Consider the following 20,304-nt stretch of genomic DNA (forward strand, 5'->3'; position numbering starts at 1 on the left):
TAGAGGGAAGAAGAGCCCCTGGAAGCCTGAGCAAATTATTTCCGATGATTTTCATCATTCACTTCCACGAACGCCCTCTAAAAAAAACCAAAACCACAACAAATCCAAGATCACTGAGCTAACACTTCTCCAAGTGGGTTCCCGGGCCCCTGGTGCTCGCAGCCTCCGCGCCCAGGCTCCCTTGCTCTATATTTCATGACCCTCAATGAAGGCTGGGCCACAGCTGCTCCCTTTTGCTGAAGATGGATGGATGCCGGTTAAATTACCCTTTTTCACTGTAATGCAGCGGGTGGAAAATGACAGAACTTTAGAGGAGAGGCGATCTGAAAAATTGGCTGGAGTGGCGTGTCCTAAGTGTGTGTTTAATTATGCACACGCGGAAGCTGGGACGGGGAGGCTGGTGAGATGAGCTGGGACCGTTAGGCGTGGGGACTGACAGTGAGTGGACTCTGGGTATAAAAAGAGGGGGCACTTGGCAAAATGAGTTACCAGGCTGGGTCGAATGTCCTCCCAAATCTGTCCCATGTGCGCTCTCCCCCTGCCCCCCCCCCCCCCCCCCGGTTCTCAACATTTTTGGAAGCTCTTTGTCCCTCCCCTGGAGACAGCTACAGACGTGGAAGTGGCCCTTCCCTGCCTGGTTTACCTCCCGCCCCACACTTCGCCCCCACACTGTGCAGGAGAGGGCACTCCCCTGATCAAGACTCTTCTATGGCTCCCAGGCACCTGCAGCACAAATCAGGCAAGGAAGGCAGGACAGTGGGGTCTGGCTTTCAGGCCACATTGTCTGGCTTCTCATCTCAGCTCTATCACTTATTAGCTATGTGGCCTGGGCAAATCACTTAAACTCTCCACCTCCTTCACTCATGAAAAGAAGATTTAGTGAGCAGCTACCATGTCCTAAGCACCGGGGATAAAGAAAAAAGAGCAGCACTACCTGGCCACAGCACAAGACCTCCTTCCCCGGAAGGCACCCAGGGAAGGCAGCAGGCGCTCCACGTTCACTGAAGAAGGGCTGGGGTGGAGAGGAGCAGCGGGGAAGCCCCACCTCCCCGAGGGCAGCAAGTGAGCGAGCAGGCGGATACCTGGGGGAGAGTCCAAACCGAGGGAACGGCCGTGCACGGGCCTCTGTCCCCTGTCAGCCCTGCCCCCGCCTCTTTGGTGCTGTCCCGATGCTCGTAACAAACAACACACCGCCCCCTCTGAGTCAAGGGCGAGCGGCTCCTGGGCTCCCTAGGAGGCACGGTGGAGGTCTGGATGGATGGGAGATGTCTAGGGGCACATGGGGTTGTCGAGGGGGTGACAGGAGGTAGCAAAGGCACATCCCCCATTAGCAAAGATGCGTCCGCCTCCCCCCACCGCAGTCTACTCAAACAGCACGCAGGGTAACCCACCTAAAACCCAAGTCAGCTCCACTCCTCTGGGTCTTATTCTGGGTGAAAGGAGAAGCCATCAGGGATTTTTGAGCCAGCTTCTCTCCATGGCCACAGGGGCTGTGTGATCGTAATTCATGTGATTCTCTGACCAGCTTCTCCTGGCCCTAACTGTCCCCGACCAGCTCATCCTTGACCAGCCCGCCCCTGACCAGCCCATCCTTAACCAGCCCATCCCTGACCTGCTCATCCTTAACCAGCCCACCCTTAACCAGCTCATCCCTGACCAGCCTGCCCCTGACCAGCCCATCCTTAACCAGCCCATCCCTGACCTGCCCATCCTTAACCAGCCCATCCTTAACCTGTCCATCCCCAACCTCTGGTCCCTGAACTGTCTGTCCCTAACCAGCCCATGCCTAACCTACCGCTCCTCACCTCCCTCATTTATCTGCCCATCCCAAACCAGCCCGCCCTGACCAGCCAATCCCTAATCTCCCTGTCCCTAACCTCCTGTCCTTAACCTACCCATCTCTGACCTGCTCTGACCTCCCTGTCCCTAACCTGCTGTCTCTGACTAACCCATCCCTAACCAGCCCATCCCTAACCTCCTGTCCTTAACCTGTTCCCTGACCAACCCATCCCTAATCTGCCTATCCCTAACCAGCCCATCTCTAACCAGCCCGCCCCTAGCCTCCCGGCGCTAACCTCCTGGCCTAACCAGCGTGTTCCCACCTGGCCCCTGGGGCTCCCAGGGGCTTAGGGTTCACTGCTGCGGGGAAGGGGGCTCATCGGGAGCCCAGGGCCCCCGGCTCTGCCCCTGGGCTGGGCTGCGCACCAGCACCCGCTCCCTGTGAAACACGGGTGGGTTCCCTCTGTGCTCCCAGGGGCTGCCCACCCAGGTCCTCCAGGGCAGGTCCTCGTGCTGGGAGCTGGAGGTTGATTAAATGGTTATTTGTTCTGCCTTCCAAATGGGGGAAATATGGACCCTAAAGGGCTTTCAGGAGAAAAAGTGCTGTGTGATGATTATTCCATACTTTATGGCTCCATAAATACACGGAGCTCCGGGCAGCCAAATGCTGTCAGCGGCCAGCGGCCAGGAGAGCCTGTGGCTGACTGCAAGTTTGGGAGGCTCCAGACAGCGGTCCCAGGGCAGCAGCCTGGGTGCTGGGTCCCCTGAACCCACAGCCGTGAGGGCAGGCAGGGGCAGACCACAGTCCAGCCTCGCCTTCTCGGTCTGAGTTGGGATTCAACCCTCAGGGGGTGGAGATGCTGAAGCGGCTGCCTGCGTAGGCACTGGGTGCTAGGGTGACCCCGTGCATCACGTAGGGGTGCTCCTTCCCCCCCAGTGCATCACATAGGGGTGCTCCTTCCCCCATATACGTCATGTAGGGGTGCTCCATCCCCCCAAGCATCACGTAGGGGTGCTCCATCCCCCTTATACATCACGTAGGGGTGCTCCTTCCCCCCCATGCATCACATAGGGGTGCTCCATCCCCCTTATACATCACGCAGGGGTGCTCCTTCCCCCCCATGCATCATGTAAGAATGCTCCTCCCCCCCCATGCATCATGTAGGGGTGCCCCTTCTCCCCCATGCATCATGTAGGGGTGCTCCTTCCCCCCATGCATCATGTAGGGGTGCTCCTGCCCCCTTATACATCATGTAGGGTGCTCCTTCCCCACTGCTGTGCATCACGTAGGGGTGCTCCATCTCCCCCAGTGCATCACATAGGGTGCTCCTCCCCCACACACACCATGAGTCACAGAGGGGTGCTCCTTCTCCCCACCCCGCAGCTCTCAGCCGCCCCTTCTTTACAATGCTGTCCCCATCTTTACTTGGTGCTGCACTGGGAGAACTGCTGGCACGTCAGGGTGCTCGAAAGTGTCCACCTCGTGAGCTTGATGAATTACCAACACCGAAGCCCCCAGCCCTGCCGATTCCAAACTGGGTCTTCAAGTGTAGACACCAGTCTTTGCACATGTATTCTGTAATTAGATATTGCAAATGTACAGCCAGCAATAGAAAATGCTACAAGCACTTTTCACACACGTTTAGCTTTATCGTAACACTATAAAAGGAGTATCTGAAATGCTTTGTGTCTTTGGGCCACTTCGAATCTGGGTCCTCCCACCCAGAGGCCCTGCCTTTCGAGCCCCTCCCTCCCTGCGGCGAGCATGATGCCCATTTGGCATCCACCGTTCCTGTGTCGACCTTCGGGACCCTCGATGCCAGGCACCTGTCCTGCCCTCTTGGTCTCTCCAGACATTCCTGGGGGGTGGCAGAGGCCCCCAGGGGAACGTGAGCCCCTGGAGGGCAGAAGCAGCCCCACCCTCCCAGCCCCACACCCGCTAGTCCACTCTATGCAAGCACTTGTTTAATAGACACTCAAGCTGCAAATCCCAGACACGAGGGAAAGTGCTTTTAAAACCCCTAAATCGCTCTGCAAACATAAGGCGGAATTATCAGCTCAAGAAAAATCCCTCTCTTCCTGGTCACACTTGCAGGGGCCTGTGCATGCCTGCCCTGCACGCCTGCCCCTCCGGCCAGCCCAGCTCGTGGCCGGTTTCTGCTGTGGGCTGCAGGACCCCAGCCCTGCAAGCCGGAGCTTCTGTGCAGAAGGGGCCTGGGCAAATCGCCCCGTTCCTTTCCACCCACCAGGAAGTCAGAGTGGGCAAGTCGTGGCTCAAAGGCCACAGAGCAAATGAGCGCCAGGCCGGGACCCCCACCCCCGTGCCCAAGAGCACGTACATGGACTAAACCCTGTGGAAAAGTGCTTTCCAGCGTAAGGCACTTGGAGAGGCTAGGAGGATGCTTTCACTCAGGGGAATGAGTTGCTTTTATTTAAGGGAAAAGACTCTCCGCGAGACCGGGAATAACTGAGCTGTGCCTGAATTTCCTGCACATACAGCGGGGGAGGCTCTGGCACAGGCCACCAGACCGCTCGGGGGCCATGGCGCACCCGCCTGCAGCCCCTTCATCTGCCAACAGCTCCACCCGGTCAAGGGGCAGAGCCTCTGGGCAGGAGGCGGGCCTCAGGCAGCTCAGGGGCCCAGACGCTCCCGGCAGCCCCCGCAGAGCCTCCCCCGCCCTCAGGCCCTGCGGTGTCCACCCCGCTCCCCCTCGGTGCCATTTCCACAACCCCCCACTGAGCTCCAGACTCTCTTGTCCTAAGACAAGCCCCTTCCCACCTCAGGGCCCCCCAGGGGCTCTTCCCCGCGCTGGGGCCACAGCGGGGGAGAGCAAGCCAGGAAACTTGCGGCACCTTAGGTCTCAGCTCCCCGAGAGGCTCGCACCAGCCCCCTGACACCGCACGCTGTGCCACTAATGCCTAACCAGGTGTTTAATCGCGGCCTCGAGCAGGGAAGGCAAAGCAGCCACCGTTCCCGTCCGGCTCACCACGCCCCCCGGGGCACGGTACAACACCAAGCATGGCGCTACGGGGCACCTGCAGGGCTGGACGCAAAAGAACGGATGGGTGGAGGAATGCATAGATGGACGGACAGATGGGTGCTCAGATAGGAGGCTAGGCAAAGAGATGGCTGGGTGAGTGAAAGCCTGCACGGATGGATGATGGGTGGGTGGATGGGCGGATGGACAGACAGATGGGAGGGTGGTTGGAGGGGTGATGGCTGAGAGTGATAGATGATGGACAAAGGGAAGGACAAACGGAGAGATGGGTGGGTGGATGGTTGGGTGTTGGGTGGGTGGGTGTGCTGATAAGAGGGTGCTGAGTAAGTGGGAGGATGCTTGGTTGGGTAAATGGATGGCTGGGTGCACGGGCAGGTGGCAGGGCTGGGAACCAAGCTCAGATGTGTCAGTATCCGGCTCCCCAGTTTCTCACCACCCCCTTCCCCCCGCCCCTCGAGGCGCTCTCAGACATTGCTTCGGAGCAAGCAGAGGGCGACAGGGGCAGGGACAGAGCCACGTGGCCTGGGGTCATGGCATCTGGCAGTCCATCCCCCGGAGCACCGTGCCCCCCCCGCCCCCCCCACTCAGACCCCACTGGGCGTTCAAGCAAAGAGAAGCAGGGCTCCGCCGCCTCCCGCAATCACGAGGGACAGACACAACAAAGCGCTCCCTCCCGGCTCCTTCTCAAAATAGCCTCTCGCCACCCAGACACGCTGGCCGGCTGGCTCTCCGCATTCGAACCTGACTCGGCAGATTTTCTAGAGCCCAGAGCCGGGGGCGGGGGCGGGAGGAGGCTGGGGAGAGGCTGTGACTCCCACCAGGTCCAGGCCAGAGAAGGGGGGGGGGCGCTCCTCTGGGGGAGGGAGAGGCTGAGTGGGTGCCACACCCTGGAGAGGCTCCCTGGCCCTCACCTACCCTGTGAAGGCCCACGGTCCCCCACTTCTCACAAGGGTAAACTGAGGCTCTGAGGAGAAGAGCCGGCTGAAGCCACACACACTGAATCCAAGCCTGGGGGCTCACTCCTTGGGCGCCTTCTCACTCACACCCGGCTTTCCCCATGCAGGCGCTGGGCAAGCGGAGTCCAGGGAGAAAGGAGGCACAGTGTCCCAGCCCGGGGCAGTCAGGGAAGGCTTCCTGGGGGAGGAGACAGGGCTCAAAAGCATTCCTACCTAGCATGAGTGAGAGAACAACTCTATGGGGCCCTAGGAAAGTCCCTGGAGCCTCAGTTTCCTCATGAAGAAGGGAGGGAAGGAAAAGAGGGGGAGGGCAGAGGGAGGGCAGGAAGTCAAGTGAGCTTCATTCTGGCAGTCTACAGGCAAGTGGGGCTGCTTGAAGGGACTTCAGGACTCGGCCGCGTCAGCCCTTCTCAAGAGCATGGGGAGGGAGGTCTGAGTGGGCAGCATGGGGGGGTGACCCTCCCTGCTGCCCAGATCTGCCCGAGAGGCAGCCTGTGCTCAGGCCTCCCGAGAGCACCCGGAAGGAAGCAGAAATAGGAGGGGCCCTGCTTGGGCCCTCCCCGGGCCCCGGCCACACCTGCTGCCCAGGTGAAGCAAGACTCCCCTGCCTCTGGGCCTTTGGCGTGCTGTTCCCTCTGCCCAACTGGCCCTTCCCACCTCCTGCCGCCAGCAGCTGACCAGCAGGGTGGACACAGCCAGAGCCAGCCCCTCGGTCTACACCGCGCACGCCTGACACAGGTCACCATCGTCTCTCACCTGGACAGACCCAACGGGCTCGCCACAGGCTGCACCCTGCAGCGCCAGAGCCTGCCTCTCCAACACCCCCCAGCCATGCCGCGGCCCCGCCCAGCTGCCCACCCAGCTGTGCCCCCCTTTCCAGCCCACCTTCCCCATGCCCTGTCTCGGCACCTGCACCCAAACCACCTCCCCTAGCACCACGTCACCACACGTGCCACACCCTAGACGCTGCCCTGCCCTGTCCCCCCCGCCCGAGCCCCACGCTTCCCTGGGCCTCAGCTGCAGCGTTGCTGCCTCCTGGCATACAAGCGCGCAGAATAGGCCCTGGCTAGCCAGGGCTGAACGCAGGCATGCTGGGGCCCCTAATAGCTGTGTGACTTCGGGTGAGTTGCTGAACTTCTCTGAGCTTCACCACTCATGGGGCCTGGCCGGGAAAAGGGAACAGAGGGGACTGATGATTGGTTCCAGGTTATGGGAACTGGGATCAGCCCAGAGGTGAGAGAAGCAGAAGCTGCCCCCACCCTCAGGCAATGGGCAGACAGGTCAGCATGAGGTCACCGGCCAGAGCAGGAGCCACCAAGGAGGGCAGACAGATGGCAGGTGCCGGAGAGGACACGGGGGAGGGGGTGCGGCATGGACTTGGAACCTTGGACTTCTGCCTCTGCGGTTCTGTGCTAAAACTCCCAAAACCAGAGCAAGGGGGTCTGGGAAATGGGGTTCTCTGCTGGTAGGGATGGAACTGCCTCCCCCCAAAGACACGTTCAAGCCCCCACCCCGGTGCCATGAGTGTGAGAGTACGTGGAAACGGCCATCTCAGGTGGAATTAGTAAAGCTTAAATGGGGTGCCACTGGAGCAGGGTGGGCCCTGCATCCAACACGACGGGCGCCCCTGGGAGAAGGGCGGGGGAGGAGAGATGGACACAGCCTGCTAGGCGAGGCGGAGGCAGGGACCGAGGCCCGGGCACAGCCAGAAGCCGGGTGCAGGCCAGGGAGGGGTCTCCTCGACAGCTTCTGGGCCTCCAGCCTCCAGGAAAGTCCTGCTGCTTCAAACCACCTAGTCCCAGGAACCTGTGACACCTGCCACCCACGGCGGCCGAGGGGGCCTGGGCCAAGAGGGCAGCAGGCCACAGGAGCACACCCCAGCTCCCGCCCCCTGGGCTGGCCACGGCGTCCAGGCAGCTCAGCCTGGGTTCTGGCCACCCTGTTAACAGCTTCTGCACCAAAGCCCGGCTCGGGAGCCGCCCCGCGGGGGCTTGCCACTGTCACCCAACTCCTGGGTGCACTCCTGGCCCTGCGCTGTCCGAGGTGCTGAAAATCCTAAGTGCGGACTGAGTGCAGAGGATGACAGGTGATGGGCAGGACGAGCACTTTCAGAGGGGGTGTTGGAGGGACTGGTCAGGAAAGCCCCAAGAGGGGATGAGATCAGAAGTGAGTCTGAGGATTCCCATTGAGGGGAAGACCAGTTAGCGAGGAAGGCAGTCCAGGTAGCAGGAAGAGCAAAAGGTCCGAAGCCTGGGTCCTGGCGCGTGTCATATGAGCCCATGGGCATGAACGCGTTTTATGGCCCCCAGCACCCCTGGATGTGAGCCCTGACTGCCGGTTGTCAACAGGGACTTGCCCAAGGTCACCCACCTGCTAGGGACAGCCCAGGCAGGCCTCCCGGCCCTACCGCCAGATGCACGGCTTTCCTGGCCCTGCTACACCAGTCTCCTAAGTCCTGAAATAAAGCTCATGCCTAGGACTGAGGGCATGGGTTGGGCCTCTCTTCTGTTCTTTACCTCGGCCGTGTTGACTGAAGTAGAGAATACTGCCTATTGTGAGCAGGGCTGTGTCCCTAAAAAACCCATCTTCAAGTCCTACTACCTGGTCCTGTGAATGTGGCATATTTGGAAACAGAGTCTCTGATGATGTGACTAGCTGAGCTGAGGCCACACGGGATTAGGGTGGGCCTAAGACTGGTGTCCTTTTAAGAAGAGGGAACTTGGACTCAGGACAGACACCAGGGAGAAAACCCCGTGAAGGAGGGGGCAGGGACTGCAGCAACAGAGCGATAAGCCAAGGAAGGCCAGCAGCGGCTGCCCAGCAACAAAGCTGGGAGAGCAGGGAGGAGTCTCACTTAAGGATTTCAGGGGGAGTGTCGTACTTATTAGGGCAGCCCGAGGAAACTAAGAAACTGCCGTCCCCACCTCCCTGGCAGCCTGGCACTGGGCCCCTGGCCTCTCAGCTTGACCCCTGGCCCCTGTGCAATGCTCTCAGGCAATACCCTGTCGACTGTTCAACTTCAGGGGCCAGCTCATCAGCAAGGCTCATCCAAAGGGCTGCAGAGACCCACAGGTTCTATGGTCATGGCAGATGGAGTTCAGGGCCATCTTAGTTGGCCCTACTTTGGAGTTTGTGTTTCTGTGTGATGGAGCTGGACTCAGATGTGATCTTTATCCACAAGCCTCTCCTGTTACTTTTACTGGAACTATAGTTGGTGCTGGGGTTTAATGTATACCCAGGGGACCTGAATCTCTGGATTGACCATATGATAGCCAGGCCCTGAGCCTCAACAGACTTCAGTTCATACACTCTGGTTTATTGGACTTACCCCACTCAGCTAACATGGAGGTGAAGAAGGTCAACCACCACACCAGGGACCCAAGAGTGCCTACAACTGAAAGCAGGAGAACTGCATCCAGCATCCATGTGGAATCTAAGCCCCCTCTTGATATAGATGTGGAGCGGACACAACCATTCTAGGGTCCACAGAATGGAGGAATAGAGTATGGATTAGAGTGGACTTACTGATATTCTAGTCATGAACTACTGTGATTAGTAATCAAAGAAAATGTAGCATTGGTGTGGAGAAAGTGGCCATGGTGGCTGCTGGGGGTAGGGAGTGGGAGGAAGAGAGGAGATGTGGGGGCATTTTCGGGGGTTGGAGTTGTCCTGGGTGGTGCTGCAGGGACAGTTACTGGGCATTGTATGTCCTCCCATGGCCCACTGGGTGGACTGTGGGAGAGTGTGGGCTATGGTGTGGACCACTGACCATGAGGTGCAGCAGTGCTCAGAGATGTATTCACCAAATGCAATGAATGTCTCATGATGATGGAGGAGAATGTTGCTATGGGGGAAGGAGTGGGGGGAGGGGGGTGGGGGGGTATATGGGGACCTCATATTTTTTTAATGTAACATTAAAAAAATAAAGAAAAAAAAGACTTTTTCTGGGGAACTCTCTGTCCCAAAGGTCCTCCCCTTTTCTTTTTATCATCATTCCCCTATTTCTTCAAAAATTTTAGAAGAACTGGAATTGGAATGCAGGCAGTGTAAAGCCAGAGCCTGTGCTTTCAACCTCTCTACTGACCCATGCCCCAGAAAGAGGACACCCAAACCACCTACAGCAAAAGACAGAAATAGAAAAAACACAATTTCCTGGAAAAAAAAGAAGCACAAAGAACTATTTAACACAGGAAAGATACTCAATCTCACTTAAAGCTATATTGAGCTACCCTCTCTGGGCAACTGGTCTGGCAAAAATAAAAAAGTTGGACAAAAGCTCTGATGGGGTTGCTCTGGGGAAGTTCTCACACATGGCTGGTGGGCAGGGACAGCAGTTCAACCCCCAGAAAGGGGAGTCTGGCAGCATCTACGAAAATTACAAATGCATTTTCAACTCCACTTCTGTGCACCTATCCTACAGGTACAGCTGCATATGTATGAACTGATGTATGTACAGAGTTATTCATTGTGGCATGAGTTGGTTCCAATCCTTTCCTTTTACAACTAGACCATCGGTTAATTTAATTGAGGACTGTCTGAATAAACTCCGGTACATCCACACAATGGAATACGATGCTGATGTCAAAAAAGAAAGAACAAGGAAGTCATATGTTACTATGGAAAGACCTCTGGGGTTTAATATTATGGGGAAAAAGCAAGATACAGAACAGAGATCAAGTACATTGCTTTTTGGGTAAGAAAAAAGGGGAGGGAATATCTGTGCATGCATCAGAAACACAAGATATTAATAAAAATGATTCCTTTTTATTTGTGAAAACAGGGAAAACCAAGATGGATGGAAATGGGATGGAAAGAACAGGGAGGGGTAGGAGAAAGCTGTCTCATGGTACACCTTTGTATTTTATCTTCATACCTGAACCATGTAAATGTACATTGCCTAGTCAATAAAATAGATGATCAGGGCTGTTTTTCTGTTTTTTTCATGACACTAGGGAAGTAACAAATTTTCCAAAGTACTTACTAGCAATAAAACTGAGACTCAAGCTCTATAGAATATTATCTTATCGACAAGGGAGAAAATTTGTGAAAAGCACTTAAAAAAACCTCACAGGGAGCAAGCACTGAGTAACAGCAGCTCACAAGGAAGATTGGTGAGATTCCCCCCAACTCCTGCATAAAAAGCATAAAAATGCCCAGGCAAAAGCTACCTATTGGAGATCTTTTTCATTCAGTCCACAAGCCTTTGCGGACTAGCAATAGCGCATGCTGGTTATACACTTGAAAACAGCAACGGACAGCCACGCCCGCATACGACTACCTCCATTTTCCAGGTGGGAAAACTAGGTGGAGAAGCCAGGTCATCCACCGAGGAAGTCCCAGAGCTAGTGAGTGGAGGCCGGTTCCCTCCAGCTCCAAAGCCCACACGGCCCCGGCCCAGGGCGGCATCGGCAACAGCAGCCGACGGGACCCACATCTTGGGTCGAGACACAGTAACTTTCCCAATGAGAAAGGGGCGAGCCAGGACTCAAAGCCCGGGCGGCGGGATTCCAGGGGCAGCTCGCCCACCATCGCCAGGCCTCTGGCCATACCAGTGGCATGGCCATTCTCGCGGGCCACAAGCATGGACTGTGCACCTGTGACGCGTGCGGCCACCGGGGACAATGACGGAGGGGGGCGGGAACGTAAGCTCAAGGAGGCAGAAGGAGGCGGGCAGGGGTGTTAGAGGGTGCAGCCGGGGAGGCCCCCGGGAGGAGAGCTGTGGGTGCCCGGTGAAGGGAGGCGCCGGAGGGGAGCAGAGGGACAGCCCACCTGCTCTTGTTCCTCGCGGGGGCGAAGGGAGGCAACCTCAGGCCTCGGGCAGAACTTGACGTAAACCACTCGGGGAAAGCCAGAGCAGCGGGGTCAGGCTCCAGCGCAGAGGGATCTCGTCCCCGGCCACAGTGCGGGAAACGGAGGGGCCAGCGGGCGGGCGCAGCCACAGAGCCATTGCAAGTGGCGGCGATGGCCCGGCTGGGGTGGCAGCCGAGGTGGTGGAGCGAAGGATTCCAGATCCTACTGAGGGAGAAGGGACAGGCTTCGGTACCCAAGTGGATCTGGGCAGGGGGTCAAGGACCCAAGTCAAGGATGACATGGAAATTTCTAGCCCGAGGGACTCAAATGACAGAGAAAACATTAACTGGGCAAAGGGGAAGTGGATGGAGGAAGCGTGTGGGGAAGGGGGTGGGTGTGCAATGATGATGACGATTCCTACTCTGCAGATGAGGAAACTGAGGCACAGAGAGGTTAAACTTGTCCTAAGTAACGAGTGGTAGAAGCAGGGCTCAGTGAGAAGCCTGAGGGCCTCCTGCCCACTGCTGCTTCTGCACTCTGTGCCTCCAGTGCTTCGAGTAGGCTCACCTTTTCTTTGTGGGGAAACTGAGGCACAGAGAAGAAATCGGCCCAGTTCCCCCACCTCTTCCCTGGAGGGAGGCTGTGGCCCTCTTCGCCCTGAGGGGGTACCTGCGAGCCACCAGCCCGGAGGCCGAGCCCACCCATCTGTGCCTGGCGAGCCCCGTGTCGCATCCCCGTCGTCATGGCAACCGCTGGTCTGTGCCTCTTGGCCGGAAGCAGCCCCTAGCGGCTCCACCAGGCTGCCAGAGATGCCACGCCACGGAAAACAGCTGGGGCTCGCCCGGCGCGACCCGCAGGACAAGCAGCCCGGCCTGGCCCAGGACTGCGCCTCCTGCCCTTGCCGAGTGGAAACGGGAAGCCGGACCCTGTGCGAACCCTGCGAAGTGGAAGGAGCCCTATCCCCTCGGGCCTCAGTTTCCCCAGGAGCACGAATCACCCGTGATGGTGCTACGCGCTGGTCCCTGGGACCCAACCCAGGCCATCTTAATGGGGTGCCGGGGTGAGCCCCAAAGCATCCACATGCCCCCCGCCGACTGCAGGGCTGGGCTGAGGACCCCGTTTCTGAAGTCCCTTCCAACCCGACCGCAGGTGGAACCTCCCAGGATGTGAAACGCAGCTCCCCCCGTGTTCCCCCCAAGTGCCGGGGCAGAGTGTCACATCCTGGGGAAACCTTTTATTCCAGCCTCCGACTCGCCCTGCACATGACATAGTGATAGCTGGGATGGGGGTTCCTGGGAACAGGAGTGGGCAAGGCACAGTCTTGATCAAGTGGGGGTAGGAAACAGCTGATGTTGCCCTCATGACAACAGAGAGGCTCAGAGAGGCCAACGGATGCCTCAAAATCACACAGCGGCAAGACTGGAACCAGCCCTGCTGCGGGCGTGGAAAAACGGACACGAAGTCTCACGTGGGACAGTCTTAAGTTGCCACCTGGCCTCCGACGGCGCTCCTTTGGGGTCTGTCTCCCCCAGCAGACAGCAGCCTCCTAGAGGGCAGGCTGTGTGCGCTGCCCGCCGCTGTCCCCGGGCACCCGTGCCTGGCCTGAGTGCACGTGGGCATGCAGCATGCTTGGACCAGTGTGAGCGGACCAGAGACAGGGCTCCTTCCCGACAGAGCCACCGGGCAATCACCATCTGCTGCAGTTGCTGCCGCCAGCTCTCAGGGTAGCAGAGGACCTGGGCTCATGGAGCCGATGCTGCCGGCAAGGACAGGCGGCCACGGGCTGGCAGAGAGCAGAGAAAAGAGGGGACCCCGCAAGGGGAAGCCCCAAGAAACACCACGGAGGTGGGGCTAGGGCCCCAGCCCCCCCAGTCCCCAGGACCACCCCGGGACTGGCAGCCCAGCGAAGGGGACGATGAGGCTGGCAGGAGGTCCCAGGAGATGCCAAGACTGGGCTCTCCCACACTGGGTCAAGGCCGCAGCCTGTGCAGGGACCAAACCGCGGTTCTGTCACCTGAGAGTGGGGCAGCTGGCGCCAGTGGCGGGGCCTCAGGCTGCCCGTGGCCAGGCTGTACAGGGGACCCTCCGGCCTGTCCCGGGGTTGCCTGAGGCCCAGGCGTGGGCAAGGACATGGGCCCGGGGCCTCTCTCGCGGCCTAGCCTGCTCTTGCAGAAGAGCACCGCTGGGCCCCTCCCTCCCCGAGCCACCCCTGCTTGGGAGCACCCCCTCACGAGCACCCCCTCATCCTGCTCCTCGACGCGAAGCCCGCCAGCCCGGGGGGCTGCTCCGTCGCCCGCCCCAGCGGATCACTCCCAGCCCTCCCCCAGCCAGGCAAGGCCCCTCCCGGGTCCCCGTGTATCCACCCCCCCATCCCATCCCGTCCTGACCCCTCCCTGCAGGGCACTGGTCTCCAAAGCCCCCTGGCTTCCTCTGTTGCTTAGAGTCTCCTTGCAGCTGCTCTCCTCTCCCCACCTCGACAATTTAAAACTCGGTCTCACGAAATCGGGAGACCAGCGGCGGCTTGACAAGGAGGACCAGCAGCCAGCGCCGCCCACCCACCAGGTGTGGCCAGGTGCCAGGCACAGGTCCTGCCGTCCCTTCCCCCATCCCTTCCCGGGTCCTCCGCAGGTGCGGCCGGGCCAGACTGGGAGCCAAGGGCACGTGACCACAACCCAGAGCCCACTGTCACAGCCTGCCAGGCTCTCCCAGTTGTCCTCCTACCCTCCAGTCGTGGGGAACGCCCGGCACCCTGGGAGCCACCGTCCTTGCGCCTGTGCAGAGAATTTCCTGCCTAAAGCATGGGCCAGTGGGGGGCCAAGGGGGGTGGGGGAAGGGAGGCAAGGATGCCCCCAAATGATCTCACCTGCTCCTGCAGCAGGGGAGCTGGGAAGCCCCGCCAGAGGGCTCCTTCCCAAGCAAAGACTTGGACAATCAGTCACCACTGCAGCTTTACACAGAGTGATTGTGCAAACATTTGCCATGCAGCCAGTGTGTGCTGACCATATGCACTGCCACGGCTGCTGAAACAAGTAGGCACAGCGCGGCGGCGTAAAACAACGCCTGTCTGTTACGCGGCAGCTCTGGAGCTCGCCCGCTGAGGTCGAGGTGCAAGTAGGGTTAGTTCCTCCTGGAAGTTCTCAGGAGAGTCCTGCCCTGGCCTGCTCCGGCTCCTCGAGGCCTCTGCCTTCCTCAGGGGCCCTTCCTCCATCTCCCAGCCCCTCTGACCCCTGCCCCCACCACCACCCCTCTTAGCCCCCTCCTCCCTCTTACAAGGACCCTGGGGATGGCCCTGCGCCTGCCCGGGCAGTCCAGCGTCATCTCCCATCTCAGGGTCCTCAGTCAAATCCGCAAGGGTTTGCCACATAAGGTATCACAGCCATGGGCACCGGGGACACGGACATGGCCGTCTGCGGGGTCATCAGCCCACCCAGCACACTGGGCAGCTGCTCGGCGCCACCCCACCCCGGATGCTTTCCGGGAGCTCCCCAAGGCCCTCGGCTCCTCCTCCCTGCCCCTCTCCTAGCAGCTTGCTCCCCTGAGGCTCGGAGGGGTGACGCCAGTACCGGGAGGTCTGCTGCAAAAGAGCCAGGCAGGACGAGCCCACGGCCCGCCGGCTGCACCGGCACTTCTCCAGCCCAGATGTGCACACATCAGGCACAGCTCCTGACGCCGTCATCCAGCTGAGACTCAGCCTGTCCACCCAGCTGCCCGGCAAGGCCGGCACCACCGGTCCGCAGATGGCACTTAGCTCGGCCACACGGGAGCCAGGCGCGCCGTCGCTGATGCTTGCGCCACCAGCGCAGTGCCGGGCACACTGGTAAAGAGCAGCAGCCAAGAGCCTTGAAGCCTCCTCACCCAGGGACCAACTCCGAGCCTGGCTGGGATCCATCCAGCGTCCTGGCCGCCCGCTGTGCAGCCCATGGCAATGCCGTAACCAGATTCTAGGGAGGTGTCACCTGCCAGGCTGGTGACAGTGAACACACACTAGGGTCAGAGGTGCAAACCCTTGTTTCACTGTGTTTTCTGGCTGTGAGACCAGAAACAACGTTCCTGAGCCTCAGTTTCCCCACCTGCAAAATGGGAATGATGCCCACGGGGTAGGAGGGTAAAGAATAGGCAACAACTCTTACTACTTCTTGAGCTCTGCCCTGGGCGAGTGCCCTGCTTGGACCTGGTCCCCAGCTCCTGGGGCGCTGGGAGGTTCCAATGGGTCAGCAGCGGCCTCGCCATGAGCTCTGCAGGTACGGAGGTCGTTTGGTTTTGCTTTTACAGAGGACCACGTTCACAAGGCCTCGAGCTGCAGCAGAATCTGAAGCTTCTGGGCCTCTGCGTGGACAGCAGGTGCCCTGAGGCCTGGGGACTGAAAGAGGTGGTGCCAGCCTCCTCAAAAGAGCCAGGGCCACGAGAGACTCTCCACACCTGACCTCCACCAACCCCGCGCCAACACCTGGGAGGCTGTGCATTTCTCCCACTTCTCCTCACCCATTCTCAGCCTTTCAGGCGAGGCCTGAGCCCAGGGCCCCGGCCTGGGGTGTGCAGAGTCTACCCCGGAGCCAAGGCGCCCCCGCCCGGCCCCCAATCCCAGCATGGCGTGGCTGCGTGGGAGGCCGCGCCAGGCGGGCGGAGGACCGGGGATGCACAGGTCCCGCTCGGACAGGCAACAGCAGGCCCAGGGTCCCGAGCCCCCGGGAGCCAGGGCCCGACCTCGCTTCTGGAACGCGAGGGCAGTGCGCCACGTGGCGGTGCCAGGAGCTGAAGAAGGGGCTGGTACTGTCGACCCCACAGCCACCCTGGGCTTTTAAAAGACGGACCCACACTGGGAGAGAGAAGCACCCATTTATGGACCGCCAGGTTCCCACACCTTGAAAAGCGTGCTTGACCTCAAGCCACACACCACACTCACCACATGGAAAAGCTTTTGGAGGGATGGCGGGGGTCGTGGGGATCAGTCATCACCTGTCCCACTGCCGTCACAGATGACTTGGGTGGGCGCAGCTGGGCGCAGACCCACAGGCCAAGGCATGGGCTGGGAATTGACTCAGTGGGTTGAGAGCACCATTGGTTTCTAATGGTGGAAAAGTGAAAAGAAAAAGGGGGGAGAGGAGGGAAGAAAAGGAAAGAAAAGAAAAACAGCAACTAATAAGATCAGAGCACATGGACTGCCCAGAGATTCAAGTCTCTTGGACATACACCTCCCAACTCCAACGCCAACTACAGGTTCAATAAAAGGGACTGAAGAGGCATGTGAAGAGAAGTCACATATGAGTCCAACCTTTTCACACTTGGGAGCACAAACTCCAAAAGTAGGGCCCACTGCAAGGCACCAAACCCCGGAGCTATCTGCCATGACCATAGGACCTGGGTGTCTCTGTAGCCTCGGGAGCCCCATTATTTGGGGTAGATTCTACTTTGACTGTCTATGAGATCCTGTTGAGACATGCATAAGGGTTACCTCTCTGGTGACCTCCCGACTCATTTTGAAGTCTCTTAGCCATATAAACTCATTCGTCTTTACCATTTGCCCCTTTTATTCAAGATCTTTTTCCAGTTGCATCATTAGCCAGTGCTTGGTAGTAATCCCTCAGTGCCAGGGAGTCTCATCCCTGGGAGTCATGTCCCACTGTGAAGAAGCTAATGTATTTATAGTTTCAACACCTACTCACCAGTTCATTGGACTCACCCAGGACAACTAACAAGGAGATGAGGATGGACAATCACCACACCAAGGAACCAAGAGAGTCTACAACTGCAAGCAAGAGAGTCCCATCCATTAGCCATTTGGAATCAAAGCCCCCTCTCAATGAGAAAGGGAGTGGGCATCACCATCCCAGTTCCTCAGGATTGGGGAATAAAATATGGACTAGCGTAGTCTTACTGATATTCTACTACAGACTTACTGTGATTCTAGCAATGGAAGAAATTACATTACAGATATGGAGACAGTGGCCACAGGAATTGCTGAAGGCAGGGAGAGGGAAGAAGAGGTGTGATATGGCGACATTTTGGGGAGTTGGAATTGTCCTGAATGACATTGCAAAGACAGATACAGGACGTTATATATCTTGCCATAACTTATGGAATGGAATAGGAGAGAGTTTAAACTACAAAGTAAACTGTAAACCATGCCGTGTGGCAATGCTCCAAAATGTGTTCATCAATTTCAATGATGAAATTAATGAAAGAAGTTGTTAATGTGGGAAAAGTGGGAGGTGTGGGGAGTGGGGCATATGGGAATCCCCTGTATTTTTTTATGTAATATTTTATGCGATTTATGTATCTTTTGAAAATAAATAAAAAATATATTAAGAAAAAAAAAGACCACAGCACATCTTAGCTGACACAGGCAGGTGGGTGTTCCATGAACTTCTTCAGTTTTTTGAGAGCGTGTGTGTGTGTGTGTGTGCGTGCGCAGGCCACCTGCACTTGAGTGCACGGGCCATGGTGTAATGTGTCTCTCGTCCTAGGCTCCCACCTTCCCTGTGAAAGTCATGTGTCCAGGGGAGGCCCTAAGAGCCGCAGCCCAGGTCAGCCCCCTTCCCCCACAGCAGACACCAAGGCCCCAGGGGTCCTGTCCACAAGCACCTGGCCAGGACACGCCCCCTGGGACCAATGCCCTGGGCCCTGCCTACATCCAGCGCTCCCTCCTTGCCACCCCAGGCCTGTGGTGAAGACGAAGGGGTCCCAAAGGGGGCCTGGCAGCCCCCTGCCCTTCCCATCCTGCGACCCGCCCCCCAGCTGGATGGACGTGACGCAGACCCACCGCCGCTGCAGCCATGAGGGTGTCCAGAGCAGCCCGCGGCCTCTGCGGGCCGCCACCCCACACACCGGCCACGCCTGAGCCCACCAGGGCCCTGGGAAGGCATCTGGGCTGAGCCCCCCACAGCGGGGGGGACCCTCAGCTCGGCCGTCACCAGCCTCTCGGCTCCCAGCTCTGTGTGACGGGAGCCAGGTGCTCAGGAGCTCCGCGAGTGCTGCCGAGGAGAAAAGCCACTACGCCGTCCTGTCTCCAAAGCTCAGCCCGGGCCTGAGCTGCACGTCAGACGCGTCCCACCGCCGCCCCCAGGTCTGGAGGCCACGCTCCCTCCCCCGCCCCCACCAGCTCCACTGCCTTGAGCCCACAGAAGGGCCCGTCCCTGGCCGTCAAAGCACCTCGTCAACCTGCCTGTGCACCTGTCGTTGGGCCCCTCCTGGCACCCTCTCTGGCACCTCACCTCTTGAAGTCTCCGTCCCTCCCTACAAAACGTGGACAAGTAACACTCAGATTCAAGAGGAGCTGGCAGTGCCCGGGCTGGGGCAGAGATGTGGGCTCGCATCCACGTCCTCGTCCCAGCGGGATCTCAATGCGCCCCTATGCCGACCCCCTAAGGCTCTAACGGATTTTACCCAAAATGGTTCTGATGCCAGAAGAGCATGGCCGGGCCACCTGCTCCCACACGGCACTATCCGTCTGCCCCTTGAGTGTCCCTTCCTAGGCTCTGGGTGACATAGTAGCCAAGGACAGAGTCAGGATGGGGGGGGTGGATATGACACATAAGCACCACATGTCATCGCCACCAGCCAGCAGGGCAGAGGAAAGAACCGTGCAGGTACGGCTGCATCAGGGCACCCAGCCTCAGCACTCTTGTAGCAACTTCCGCCTCCTCTTTGAGGAAAGCAGGGGTTAGCAGTCAATATCTCCCACACCTATTCTCACCTTAAGGAGGGCTCCGCAGCAGCCCCAGACCCGCTACCTCCCTGCACTGCCTCCTGGAGCTCTGGCCCCCACAGAGCCCGGTTTCGGAATCAACCCCAACCCCTCACTGATCCTCACTTTCTCTCCTCCCTGACTCTGTGGGCAGCCCCGGAGGTGCTGGAAGAGGACACTGAGGCTTCCCCTGCAAAGCCCCTTTCCTTCTCACCGTCGGTCTCTAACACTGGCGGGGAGCGGGGCGAAGCGGCTCACCCCCGGGTGGGTGGGCTGTGGGGTGCCTGGTGGCCCCTGTGGACTGGACCCCACTCCGAGGACAGAAAGGGAGCAAAAGTCCGGCTCCTGCCCTTGAGGCCGTCCTGCCGGAGGCTGCCCAGCCAGGGGCACACAGACGGAGCCTGGCACCCACAGGGGGCCCGGCACCGTGAGGTCTCGTCCCCACCACCCCGCAAGGGGGGCACCAGGATCCCCATCGCGGAGACGGGGAAACTGAGGCACCACGAAGGTAAGTCCCCAGACACGATCACAGGCACGAATGCGGTGTGACCAAAGAAGGCTCCGCAGCTCCTGGTGGCCTGGACCCGGCCCCGCGCAGGGCACAGGGAGTGCCCACACGTCAGGTGCTTCCCGTGGCGTGGTGTGCACCTGCTGCTGGAACGGGCTCTGCCATCGCATGGGACGACCTGGTTCCTAAAAGCCTCCTTCGTAAAGATGGGACGGAGTGGGATTTTCAAGATGGTTTTGACCTCCAACTGTACTTCCAGGAGCTTCTCCCAACTGGGTAACCAGACAAGTGGCCAAGGGTTGTGCATGGCCACCCAGCCTTGCTGTAACGACAAAGACACAACAGAACCCAACATGCCACCGCAAAATGGCGGGTGATGCATGTCAAGATTCCACGCTCGGAAAGAAGGCACACACAAAAGGACAAACGTTGCATGATTCCACTTACACGAACTAGCCAGAACACGTAAATTCATGGAAACCGAAGTAGATTCCAGAGCACCAGGGCCTAGGCAGTGGGAACGGGGGGTTATGGCCCAACTGGGACAGAGCTTCTGTTTGGGACAATGAAAAAGTTTTGGGAACGGAT

General features: G+C 58.8%; 1 protein-coding gene across 1 annotated transcript in view; it reads right to left on the minus strand.

Moving 5' to 3' along the window:
• The window catches only part of KCNK9 (potassium two pore domain channel subfamily K member 9), a 99,543-nt gene that overhangs the window by 46,156 nt on the left and 33,083 nt on the right, over positions 1-20,304 (minus strand). The window lies entirely within an intron of this gene.

Source organism: Dasypus novemcinctus, chromosome 14 (genome assembly GCF_030445035.2).
Source record: "Dasypus novemcinctus isolate mDasNov1 chromosome 14, mDasNov1.1.hap2, whole genome shotgun sequence".
NCBI lineage: Eukaryota > Metazoa > Chordata > Mammalia > Cingulata > Dasypodidae > Dasypus > Dasypus novemcinctus.